Source organism: Mytilus galloprovincialis, chromosome 4 (genome assembly GCF_965363235.1).
Source record: "Mytilus galloprovincialis chromosome 4, xbMytGall1.hap1.1, whole genome shotgun sequence".
Classification (NCBI taxonomy): domain Eukaryota; kingdom Metazoa; phylum Mollusca; class Bivalvia; order Mytilida; family Mytilidae; genus Mytilus; species Mytilus galloprovincialis.
In genome coordinates this window covers 73,713,432-73,727,325 of record NC_134841.1, presented here as the reverse complement: position 1 = coordinate 73,727,325, position 13,894 = coordinate 73,713,432, and the positions used below count along the sequence as shown (strand labels likewise).

General features: G+C 33.0%; 1 protein-coding gene across 6 annotated transcripts in view; it reads left to right on the top strand.

The window, feature by feature from the left end:
- Positions 1-9,279: 9,279 nt before the first annotated feature.
- Positions 9,280-13,894, top strand: part of LOC143072906 (uncharacterized) — a 34,823-nt gene continuing 30,208 nt past the window's right edge. For 3 of the 6 annotated variants that reach the window (XM_076248069.1, XM_076248065.1, XM_076248063.1), the window contains exon 1: positions 9,280-9,416. The gene's annotated coding sequence lies outside the window, so the exon portion shown is untranslated. The other 3 variants (XM_076248067.1, XM_076248066.1, XM_076248068.1) reach the window with 3 other exon arrangements.

The window sequence follows — 13,894 nt, the reverse complement described above, 5'->3', positions numbered from 1 at the left end:
ATTCGAACTAATAAGTTAAAAATAAACTGGCAATGGTATGGCAATAAAAGAGAGACTAAAGATGCCTAAAGAACATTCGAACTAATAAGTTAAAAATAAACTGACAATGGCATGGCAATAAAAGAGGGGCTAAAGATGCCTAAAGAACATTCGAACTAATAAGTTAAAAATAAACTGACAATGGCATGGCAATAAAAGAGGGGCTAAAGATGCCTAAAGAACATTCGAACTAATAAGTTGAAAATAAACTGACAATGGCATGGCAATAAAAGAGAGACTAAAGATGCTAAAGAACATTCAAACTAATAAGTTAAAAATAAACTGGCAATGGCATGGCAATAAAAGAGAGACTAAAGATGCTAAAGAACATTCGAACTAATGAGTTGAAAATAAACTGGCAATGGCATGGCAATAAAAGAGAGACTAAAGATGCCTAAAGAACATTCGAACTAATAAGTTAAAAATAAACTGACAATGGCATGGCAATAAAAGAGGGGCTAAAGATGCCTAAAGAACATTCGAACTAATAAGTTAAAAATAAACTGACAATGGCATGGCAATAAAAGAGAGACTAAAGATGCCTAAAGAACATTCGAACTAATAAGTTAAAAATAAACTGACAATGGCATGGCAATAAAAGAGGGGCTAAAGATGCCTAAAGAACATTCGAACTAATAAGTTAAAAATAAACTGACAATAGTATGGCAATAAAAGAGAGACTAAAGATGCTAAAGAACATTCAAACTAATAAGTTAAAAATAAACTGGCAATGGCATGGCAATAAAAGAGAGACTAAAGATGCTAAAGAACATTCGAACTAATAAGTTGAAAATAAACTGGCAATGGCATGGCAATAAAAGAGAGGCTAAAGATGCCTAAAGAACATTTGAACTAATAAGTTAAAAATAAACTGGCAATGGCATGGCAATAAAAGAGGGGCTAAAGATGCCTAAAGAACATCGAACTAATAAGTTAAAAATAAACTGGCAATGGCATGGCAATAAAAGAGGGGCTAAAGATGCCTAAAGAACATTCGAACTAATAAGTTAAAAATAAACTGGCAATGGCATGGCAATAAAAGAGGGGCTAAAGATGCCTAAAGAACATTCGAACTAATAAGTTAAAAATAAACTGACAATGGCATGGCAATAAAAGAGGGGCTAAAGATGCCTAAAGAACATTCGAACTAATAAGTTAAAAATAAACTGGCAATGGCATGGCAATAAAAGAGAGACTAAAGATGCTAAAGAACATTCGAACTAATAAGTTGAAAATAAACTGACAATGGCATGGCAATAAAAGAGGGGCTAAAGATGCCTAAAGAACATTCGAACTAATAAGTTAAAAATAAACTGGCAATGGCATGGCAATAAAAGAGAGACTAAAGATGCTAAAGAACATTCGAACTAATAAGTTAAAAATAAACTGACAATGGCATGGCAATAAGAGAGAGACTAAAGATGCCTAAAGAACATCGAACTAATAAGTTAAAAATAAACTGGCAATGGCATGGCAATAAAAGAGAGACTAAAGATGCTAAAGAACATTCGAACTAATAAGTTAAAAATAAACTGACAATGGCATGGCAATAAAAGAGAGACTAAAGATACCTAAAGAACATTCAAACTAATAAGTTGAAAATAAACTGACAATGGCATGGCAATAAAAGAGGGGCTAAAGATGCCTAAAGAACATTCGAACTAATAAGTTGAAAATAAACTGGCAATGGCATGGCAATAAAAGAGGGGCTAAAGATGCCTTAAGAACATTCGAACTAATAAGTTGAAAATAAACTGACAATGGCATGGCAATAAAAGAGGGGCTAAAGATGCTAAAGAATATTCGAAATAATAAGTTAAAAATAAACTGACAATGGCATGGCAATAAAAGAGGGGCTAAAGATGTCTAATGAACATTCGAACTAATAAGTTGAAAATAAACTGACAATGGCATGGCAATAAAAGAGGGGCTAAAGATGCTAAAGAATATTCGAAATAATAAGTTAAAAATAAACTGACAATGGCATGGCAATAAAAGAGGGGCTAAAGATGTCTAATGAACATTCGAACTAATAAGTTGAAAATAAACTGACAATGGCATGGCAATAAAAGAGGGGCTTAAGATGTCTAATGAACATTCGAACTAATAAGTTAAAAATAAACTGACAATGGCATGGCAATAAAAGAGAGACTAAAGATGCCTGAAGAACATTCAAACTAATAAGTTGAAAATAAACTGACAATGGCATGGCAATAAAAGAGAATCTAAAGATGCCTAAAGAACATTCGAACTAATAAGTTGAAAATAAACTGACAATGACATGGCAATTAAAGAGGGGCTAAAGATGCCTAAAGAACATTCGAACTAATAAGTTGAAAATAAACTGACAATGGCATGGCAATAAAAGAGAGGCTAAAGATGCCTAAAGAACATTCAAACTAGTAAGTTGAAAATAAACTGACAATGGCATGGCAATAAAAGAGGGGCTAAAGAACATTCAAATTAATAAGTTGAAAATAAACTGACAATGGCATGGCAATAAAAGAGAGACTAAAGATGCCTAAAGAACATTCGAACTAATAAGTTAAAAATAAACTGACAATGGCATGGCAATAAAAGAGAGACTAAAGATGCCTAAAGAACATTTGAACTAATAAGTTAAAAATAAACTGACAATGGCATGGCAATAAAAGAGAGGCTTAAGATGCCTAAAGAACATTCGAACTAATAAGTTGAAAATAAACTGACAATGGCATGGCAATAAAAGAGGGTCTGCACTAACAATCCCCAGTGATAAGTCTTATTTGGTAGGTCACATTCCGGGAAAGGAAGGGAAGGATAGTGTTTACGAGGATTGGAACACATCTGTTGTCATTTGTGAAACAGATATTCTGTTACAAACATCCAACTTGTGATAGGTCTGTAAAATTTTCTAGGAATTATTTAAACTTTACCATCTGTTACTATACAAAACTTGACCTTTTTGGTCCAAGTCTTGTACTGGCAGTTTTAAAAACATCTTGCAACCAGACCTATCAAGTCATTTTTGCACCCTAGTTGTCTAAATACAAAATATTAGACTGAATAGAAAATCAGTGAAATATTCAAATTGTAAGAAAAGAAATGTATGACACTGATTAGAAATTAACTTGACACCATTAAATACAGACGATTGCTAAAGCTTAAAAAAAAGAAAGTTTTATTATCAGCTTTTGTAAACCTTCTGAAACTATATATTAACATTTGTGAAAAACAAACAAAAAATAGCTACATGAAACTACAATTTACTTTGACACACCTTTCTTGTCATTTCTAGTTTTCAAACTACATAATGTATGTCCAATATTCCTGTCGATCTTACAACATGACAGCTGATACTTATAATATACTACAAAGAGAGGACTGAATGCTTATAAAAAAACAAGTCTGTTATACTTGTTAAGAGGGGAGAGAAGTTGATATTGTGGAAAAACAAGTCTTTTATACTTGTTAAGAGGGGAGAGAAGTTCATATTGTGGCAATGAAAACCGTTGGTAAAAACAATCAACACCATATCAAAAACATGAGTAAAAAGAGTTATAGTATAACTAATCGCCGTATTTGAATATCAAAAAATAAGACAACGCGTGACCGAACGACGCATGGATTAAACGAGTGCGCAGCACGAGTTTAATCCATAGCGGCGTTCGGTCACAAGTTGTCTTATTTTTGATATTCAAATACGGCGATTAGTTATACTTTTTATTACATTGTCAAATGGCTTTTTTTTATGAAATTAATGTAGAAAATGTAAGGGACTATATGTTTTTCCTACGCATTTACAATTTGTTTTGATCCGACGTTATCGACGTCTTGACAACGCCTATTGTTGTATGACGTCAGAGAGTGAAATAACCACGTTTATTTCACATGTGAAATTATCGGTTTTTATCTAACTGGGAAATCAATGTAATTTATTGCAACCAATGTAATAATTTCTAATAATTCTCTTACACTGTGGACAGAACTAATTGTCAATATAATGGACAATTCCTTCTTCGAACATACAGATGAGCTGAACATGTACCATTGTTTGAACGGATTTTGTGAAGCTTAGGTATCCAATACAAACCAGATAAGTTCTCCGATTTGCTATTATTTAAGATCATTAAAGCCATTAAAGACTAACGATTTGCCAAAATCTCATCCTTGTCATGATGGGGGTTTTACGTGCAAGATGGCTCTCGTAGTCCTTCAAAACCTTTAAAGCTGAGGGGCCTTCAAATTTATCTTAATTATCTTAATGTTTATCTTCTTCTTCATACTTTACAATCACATATCAATAGTAAAATTGATTGGTTTGATTTAAAATTGTGGACAATTACTCTTTCAAATTTTCAATTGGGGGGAGGGGATCCAAATAGTGACAGTTGACAGTTATGGGCTAATTGAGTGTTCATGTATTCCTTATCCTTTAACAAGACAATATTATTTAAAGCTTTCTCCACAGGAACAACAACATACTAATCGTGAAGAGATGATGAGACATTTCACAGCTTCTTTGTCTCTGAAAACGGACTTAGTTCGACTATTCACATTGACTCATTCTGCAAACTGTCCAGATCATCTTCTTCTCGTTTAGCCCATGCTCTGACGTAGTCTCCACTGGATTTTTTTTTTTTTTTTTTTTGGAATATGGTTCCAGTAGATGTATTGAGTTCACTAAACTTAGGACAATGAGATATCACCTTTCGGATATATGTTCATGTTGAATTATGTTTTATTCCCAAATAATTACATGGCCAGATGGACTGTAAATATAAGGCACGTGGGAACAGTGACATGTCAAAGTTTTTTTGTATTGTTCTTAATTCAGGTCATGCAATGCTTGCTTATAGTCAGATACCGGTACTCTCGGTGCAACAGTTTTGTTGTAACTATAAGCAGCGACCAAGCATTAAAAATGAGCGAGTGAGAGATTTAATTTTAATTAGATTGCAATAGCAACAGACTGATTTGAAAATAAAGTGGAATTTTTAATTTTACCTCCTTGTGATGTTTAACGTTGCTGATGTTGATTGCATCAATTTTTTTATGCGACTGTCATACAAGTGAGAGGTTCAGCTTGATATAAAACCAGGTTTAATCAATCATTTTCTACATAAGAAAATATCTGTACCAAGTCAGGAATAAGACAGTTGTTATCTAGTTGTTTGATGTGTTTGACCTTGTGATTTTGCCATTAGATAAGGGACTTTCCGTTTAGAATTTATAAACTTTAAATGTGAGTTGCTGTTCCATTGACGTTCATCTGACATCTTTTATGTACAACACGAAAAAAAGCCAAATTCCATAAAATACGCATTTGGCCACACACTTACCAACCCTTGTCTCGGTATGGCGAGGGGTAATATACTCTTCTTGAATGGATAGCTATTGATAGTACTACAACGGCATGGTAAATTATTTCTGTGGTAATTATTGTTAAAGGCCGAAATTTTCGTCCGTATCACGAAAAAAGCAAAATTCCATAAAATATGCATATCGACGACCCACTTTCCAACCCATTGTCTCGGTAGTTCTGTAAGCCTAGGGGTAATATACCCTGCTTGAATGGATAGCTTTTGGATAGTACTACATTGGAATTTTAAATATTTCTGGAGTATTATGGTTAAAGGCCGAAAATTTCGTCTGTAACACGGAAAACAAGCCAATCAGTTTAATTGAGGTCCGGAGATGGCATGTCAGTTAACTGCTAGTAGTCTGATGTTAGTTATGTATTATTGTCATTTTGTTTATTTTCTTTGGTTACATCTTCTGAAATCAGACTCGGACTTCTCTTGAACTGAATTTTAATGTGCGTATTGTTATGCGTTTACTTTTCTGCATTAGCTAGAGGTATAGGGGGAGGGTTGAGATCTCACAAACATGTTTAACCCCGCCGCATTTTTGCGCCTGTCCCAAGTCAGGAGCCTCTGACCTTTGTTAGTCTTGTATAATTTTAACTTTTAGTTTCTTGTGTACAATTTGGAGTTTAGTATGGTGTTCATTATCACTGAACCAGTATATATTTGTTTAGGGGCCAGCTGAAGGACGATTCCGGGTGCGAGAATTTCTCGTTGCATTGAAGACCTGTTGGTGACCTTCTGCTGTTGTCTGCTCTATGGTCGGGTTGTTGTCTCTTTGGCACATTCCCCATTTCCATTCTCAATTTTAAATTTCATAAAATACGCATTTGCAGTTGGGCCACACACACTTTCAAACCCATTGTCTCGGCATTTCTGAATGGCTATGGGTTATAGACTCTACTTAAATGGATAGATATTGAATAGAACTACAACGGGATGGTAAAATATATTGTTGGGTAATCATTGTTAATGGCCGAAAATTTCGTCTGTAACGTGAAAAAAAATCCTTAAAATACGCATTACGAGGACCCATTTTCCAACCCATTGTTTCGGCAGTTCTGTATGGCGTTGGGTTATATACTCTGCTTGAATGAATAGCCATTGGATAGTACTACATCGGAAGGGCAAAGAATTTTTGGGGTCAGCATTTTTAAATGCCGAAAAAGTTCGTCCGTAACACGAAAAATTAGCCAAATTCCATGAAATACGCATTAAGGTCACCCACTTTCCTACCTTCGTCTCGGCAGCTCTGTATGGCTATTGGTTATAGACTCTACTTTAATGGATAGATATTGACTAGAACTACAACGAGATGGTAAAATATTTCTGGGGTAATCATTGTTAAAGGCCGAACATTCGTCCGTAACATGGAAAAAAGCACAATTCCATAAAATACGCATTACGAGGACCCACTTTCCAACCCATTGTCTCTGCAGTTCTGTATGGCGTTGGGTTATATACTCTGCTTGAAAGGATAACCATTGTATAGTACTACAACGGGATGATAAAGAATTTCTGGGGTAAGCATTGTTAAATGCCGAAAATTTCGTCTGTAACACGAAAAAAAAATCCAAATTCCATAAAAATACGCATGGGATCACCCCCTTTCCAACTAATTGTCTCGGCAGTTCTGTAAGGCACGGGTTTATATACTCTGCTCTTATAAATAGCTATACATTTGAAAGTTCTACATCGGGATAATACGGAAGTTTTGAAGTAAGCATTCCAGAGGTACAAAAATTTCGGAAAAAGTCAAATTCCTTAAAAAAACGTATTGGGGTACTTCACTTTACAACCAATTGTCTCGGCAGTTCTTTATGACTAGATAATATAGTCTCTGCCCGAATGAACAGCTATTGAATAGTTCTATAAAGGGATGGTACGGAATTTTTGTAATAAGCATTCTTAAAGTAGAATGAGTTCGTTCGTAACACGGAAAAAGTCCAATTCCATATAATACGCATAAAGGTCAGCCACTTTCCAACCCATTGTCTTGGCAGCTCTGTATGGCTTATGGTTATAGACTCTACATTAATGGATAGAAATTAGATAGTAGTATAACGGGATAGTAAAATATTTCTGGGGTAATCATTGTTAAAGGCCGAAAATTTCGTCTGTAACCCGGAAAAAAGCAAAATTCCATAAAATACGCATTGGGGTCACCCCCTTTCCAACCCATTGTTTCGGCAGTTCTGTATAGCTATTTGTTATAGACTCTACTTTAATGGATAGATCTTGAATAGTACTACAACGTGACGGTAAAATATTTCTGGTGTAATTATTGTCAAAGGCCCAAAATGTCGTCCGTAACACGAAAAAAAAAGCCATATACCATGAATTACGCATTTGGGTCACACACTTTCCAACCCCCTGTCTCGTAAGTTCTTTATAGTAATTGGTTATAGACTCTACTTTAATGGATAGATATCAGATAGTACTACAACGGGATGGTAGAATATGTTTGGGGTAATTATTGTTAAAGGCCGAAAATTTCGTCCGTAACACGTAAAAAAATCAATATTCCATATAAAACGCATTACGAGGACCCACTTTCCAACGCATGGACTCGGCAGTTCTGTGTAGTTATGTGTTATAGACTCAACTTTGTTAGATAGCTATTTGATAGTACTACATCGGGATGGTAACATGGAAAAAAAGCAAAAGTTTCATGAAATACGCATTACGAGGACACACTTTCCAACCAATTGTATCGGCAGTTCTGTATGACGTTAGGTTATATACTCTACTTGAATTGATAGTACTTTAACGGGATGGTAAAGAATATCTGTGGTTAGCATTGTAAAATTCCGAAAATTTCGTCCGTAACACGAAAAAAAAAATCCATGAAATACGCATTGGGGCACACACTTTCCAAACCATTGTCTCAATAATTCTGTATAGCGAGGGGTTATATGATCTGCTTGAATGGATAGCTATTGGATAGAACTACAACGGTATGGTAAAGAATCTCTGGGGTAGGCATTTTTAAAGGCCGAAAATGTCGTTCGTAAAACGAAAATAAATAAATAAATAAATAATTGTCTCGTCAGTTCTGTTTGGCTATGGGGTTATATACTCTGCTCTTATGAATAGCCTTATATTGGATATATATATTTTATCATTTTCTGACTCATACAAAAACATCACCCCTCCACTTGAGGTTGAAAGGTTGCTCCATTAGGCAATAGTTCATATTAAAATTCAAAATGAAATTCTCACATACATATATTTTATCAAGGATTTTTATAGTAAACTATTAAAATCCTTGAGCATGACAACCGAAAATGATATTGTATGGCTTAATTTGGCCTCCATGTAAAAAAATCTTCGTTCATAATTATATCCAAAACGGAGATGTCGGACGATCTTCCGATTGTGAATTTGCAACAGAATTAATAGTCTGGGATGATAGCTCAATGATGAGCGAATGCCCATCAAGGTATACATGAAGCGAAAATTCTAGGCTAACTATGCACAAAATGTTTTTCAAAAGTTTCCAAATCTGAAAAAGATGAATTTAGAAAATCTCTTTATCTGGATAATGACAAATGAAGATTTACTTTTTAATACAGATTTTAGTCCATAAAAATTTCCAGATCAAGCAGGTAAAAAAAGACAAAAGTTAAGATAAATAAATATAGTTATTCCTCTTTGTATTGGCTCTCTCCTATCATGAACATTTTATTATTTTTTATCATGTTTCCATATACATATTTAATTAATAACAATCAGTATGTATGTTAGATTGCATGTGTTGTCTATGTGGATATTGTACGAACTTTGTATTTTTTGTTGATTTAGATGCCCTTGCCCTTCGATTAGGAGTAATGATATTTGATTTTTTTTTAACACAAAACCTTGAAAACGCAAGACAAAATCAGTGGTAAGTTAGAGTTATTTCCCTTAGAGCACCTGTTTTTGCATCTTTCAAATGCGCATGCGGGGATAAACAGAAGCCGAAAGGATACCTCAGCTGAATTCCACCCTGTCCCAGTGATTTTAACCTGATTACTTGCAATTTTAGCTAAGGTAGGCAAAGCATTTTTAACATTTAAAACATATAGAAGGTGACACTACACAAATCTTGCATAAATGTTGTTGAGGGAAAAACAGTTTATATGGGACCGGCCGGCCTCCATTCGGAACAAACGTAAGTTTCCGGTTTTGGGCATCTTGCAAGTTTCCACATTACTCATTTATGACATTTAATATATAATTTGAATAAACTTTTCGTTTAAATTAGGTGTTATATATGCAATTAAAATGTTAATACATGGTGCAATTGATGCAATCAGTGTTCGTTGGTTATAATTATTCAATATTGAAGAAAAGGGGGGTTTGTCTTCAGTCCTTACCCTAATGAAAAGATCTATACATAATACATTTGTAGATAAGCACAACATCTGCTGTTAGAGTTTGATAGATCCTTTATTGCAGAGAGGTGTCATAGCTTTCTGTAAAGTGCATGTATTACATTTTGTAGTTTATTAATGATCTGTCTAGTTTCCCTATGTACAAGTTTCATAATTATGTTTATAATCATTATGATACAAGTCCTTTGTAGATCAAAATGAAGAGAACTGTACCAGTTTTACATGGCATTTATCAATTATCAATTGTTCAATTGCATATAAATTTGGTAAAGTAATTGCTGAAACTTGATCTATAGACATTTATACTATACACTTGAGTTCATCTCCTCAGGGTTGTCTTGATCTTGCTTTATGATTTTTTTTTGTCAGTGTGAAACTTCATTCAATTAACTGTCAAGATGAGGAATAGCAATAAAAGCACTGATCTTTCAAAATGCTGCTGGTTACAATTTGAATTTATTATTAGTCCCATGCATTTGTAAATTTATGTATAATGCACAATCATTTACATATGCATGTACATGTTGAATCATTCATGATCAAATGCAACAAGTTTAAGGCATATGGTATATATACTGTTATTATCAATTACATTACCTATTATCATGGTGAAATGTTTAATATCAAGAGCTATAAGGGCCTTGATTAGAATAATAAACATGATAAATATTCTTGTTCCTATTACATGTATTTGTGAGCAGTTCTATTTCACAACAATCTATTCTATTAAGAAACATTCATTGATATCCAGTAGTAACTGTATCAGTGTTCCCAGATTTTCTCTGCTTTTAAATTTAGATATTGACTGAAGCATAGGTACATGTACATGTCATGTACTTTCCTGGGAAATTTGTATGATAAACCAAAATCAAATCAAACTAAACAGAATTGTCAGTAAATATCTGAGTACATGCATTATATGCTGCTGCATGTTACAGTAACAATTAAAATGCAAATATGCTAAAACAAGCCAATTGTAACACAGCCAGAAAATTGTAAATATTTAGATTTGAAAAGAGAGATGAATACATGTACATGTAGCTAAAGATAAAAAAAAGTGTGTTTTTGCATGACATTAATATCCAGAATTATTTATTACAAACCCTGGGTGAAAAAGAGCTTATACTTATTCACAAGCCTCTCCACTAACCTTTTCACTGGTCTTGTATCTAAATGTTATTTGTATTTCAAGTTTTTGATAATCTACAATTGATGACTTTTTCTCTATACTCTTGGCAGTGTAGAGCTTGTCATTTTGTCTCAAGAATTATGTTGATTTTTTGTGCCATTGACCATAGGTCGTTGTCTCATTGACAAATGTAACTTCAACCTCCTAGTATTTGCACATATATTTTAGTTTCAGTTTATCTTTGAATAAGCTATATTGTTAAGTATTAAATTATACCTAATTCTTGTCGACAAATTATTAAAAGCCCACTACATTTTGTACATCAGTTAAACCACCTTTAAAAGTCAATATTGCTTCAACCTTAATATAAATGTAGTCCGAGGAAATCCATTCTATTCAATCTGATCATAAGAATAAACACATGTATATTTGTAGCTACATGTAACTGCTTTTCCTTCCATGCATTTATATGTCATTGTGTGTACTCTTACATATTAATTGATTACATGTAGTTGGAAAGTTAGAAGTTTAAATTGTAATATCTTATTCTAGAAATGTAGTGTTGGTAGCATGGTGAAAATGAAGCCATTTACCTTTAAAGATACCTTTTATAAGCAAAAGTTGGTGTTGTATGCCAATTTATTTTCAACATGTACATTTAGTTTGCATCTATCAACTGAAGTTAAAATGTACAATTTAAATGTATTGAATCTGCAGGTACGTTTATAATAACAGGGAGGTGTAATGTTATACATCATCATGACATGCATAAATGTATTTATTAATTTTTAATGACTGAGAATGTGACATACCCGAGATCTCTTTACCTTCTGTTGTCACATTTTTTTTTCAATGTGGTAATGCAGATTTCCAAGAATTTAAAAAAAGACAGTACATCCACACTTTAGTATCTTAAATTGCATGACAATATCAACAAGAATGTATTAAAGTTCAGTAAGTTGTTAAAAATCATTATATGCACATGCATGTCATTTACTTGATTGAATGGTTTGTTTTACTACAAGTTCAAAACAGTACAACTAACATATTTCAATACCCAATCATACATGTATAATGTGAACTTTAAAAAAATATCTACATGTATACACCAGCTGATTTTGCAGATAACCTAGGTTTCTAGTTTTGTTGTGAATACACTTTGAAACTGTTATTATAATTACCTTGTCAAAAAGTAATCATAGTAATCATAATGTCTTACAAGAAATGTAATAAACAAATATTTTGCTATGTAAAATGGATTATAAATATATTTTTTTATTGATGAGCTTTTGAAGAAAGTCTTGTAAAAGAGACCAAATTATAAAGGTGTTTACTGTTACATTTCATACATTACAAGAATGCTACATGTTTTGTAATCAGGTGACATATTATGATAAACATTACACCAAGATTCTTTTGAAGGTGTGTCAAAATGTAATTGATGATATAGAAAACAAAATCAACAATAGGTAAAAATGCAGACAACACAATAATACTGTACATTGTTTTCCTTGTACCCAACCTTCACGTACACGTACACACCTCCTGCTAACCTCAAATAAACTTTGTGGTTGAGAGGCTTCCTCTGACATGATGAATAATATTGTAAATAGCAAGTAGGCAGTCTGGAATTCAGATAACATAGGTGAAAATTGTGTAGAAAATTCTGTCCTTGTTTTTTCAAATAAATTGTCGCATACTGTGTCAGTGAAAAAATTGTAAAAACAAGTGTCGCTTAACCATGCATTTCTAAGTTTTTTTTTTATTTTGATAAAGGATTTTATCAGATCGGTTAACATTTTAAAGGTGAGTCATACTCTTGATATTTATAATCTTACTTTGATTTTTGATTGTTATAAACATTTTCAGTAATAATTGAAAGGAAATTCATACTTAGTAAAAAGTGCTGATAATGTGAAAATCTCCACCCTTCAATTCATTACTTTTGACCTTCAACTTGAATTTTCAACTTTGAAGTTTTTTATGTGTGTAAGATTATAATATGATAACCTGTTTAAAATAAGATTTATGTGGGGGTGTTACAAGATTCTTACGACATTGATTTTACATTAAAATGAGAAAAGAAATGTAAAATGGAGGATTTAAAACTTTTATTACACATTTCTTTTAATGCATCAGTTTATCGTCACTTATAATTGAATCAATCTTTAATTGCAAATATTTAGTATTAGAAAAGTGTTTGATGTACAGTGCCACAATGATGGATTTGAAAGAAATTCACTAAACAGAATTGAATGTACAAATTAATGTATACGATATAACTTTCACACATTATCCCAGGTACATGTAAAAAATTTTAATTTTATCTTCATTATATGTTTATGTGTTAAGAATCAGAATGTATTGTTTATTGTTGTCATTATGTCCCGTCAGGGGCCCTTAATTGGAAATAAAGAACTTTGAACTTTGAACTTTGTACTTAATCTACTCTTCTACTGGAATAGGGTTTGCAAGAGGGTTTGAGGTCTCTGATAACATTGTTGCAGGATTCATCATTATCATGGTTTACACTATCCCTTTCCTTACCCTATGGCAAGAAGATGAACTGATCAAATATTAAAGCAGGTGTAAATCCAGATTTTTTTTTTAGGGGAGGATGAGAATGTCTTCAAAGGGTATCGACAATGTATTTAAGTCATATAAATAAAAAACAAAATGAAAGAAAGAATGTGTCCAATCAAAGGAAAACACTGGTATCTACATGTACATGTATGAGCCCAATGGGTACCCAGCTTTGACTGAAACTACTTGGTTATGCCCCCCCCCCCCCCAAAGTTAGTTGTATTGTCTATTTAATACAATTACTAACTTCTTATCCTATTTTGTTTCATGTTTTATGATATGTATGTGCATTTTCTGTTTTTGTGGGACTACATGTATATGAGGACAAGCAGATACTTTCTGATCATTATCATTTTCCATTAGTAAGAGTGATGCAGTTGTTATGTAATAAGTCTGGGTGTTATTGATTACTTTTGTAATAT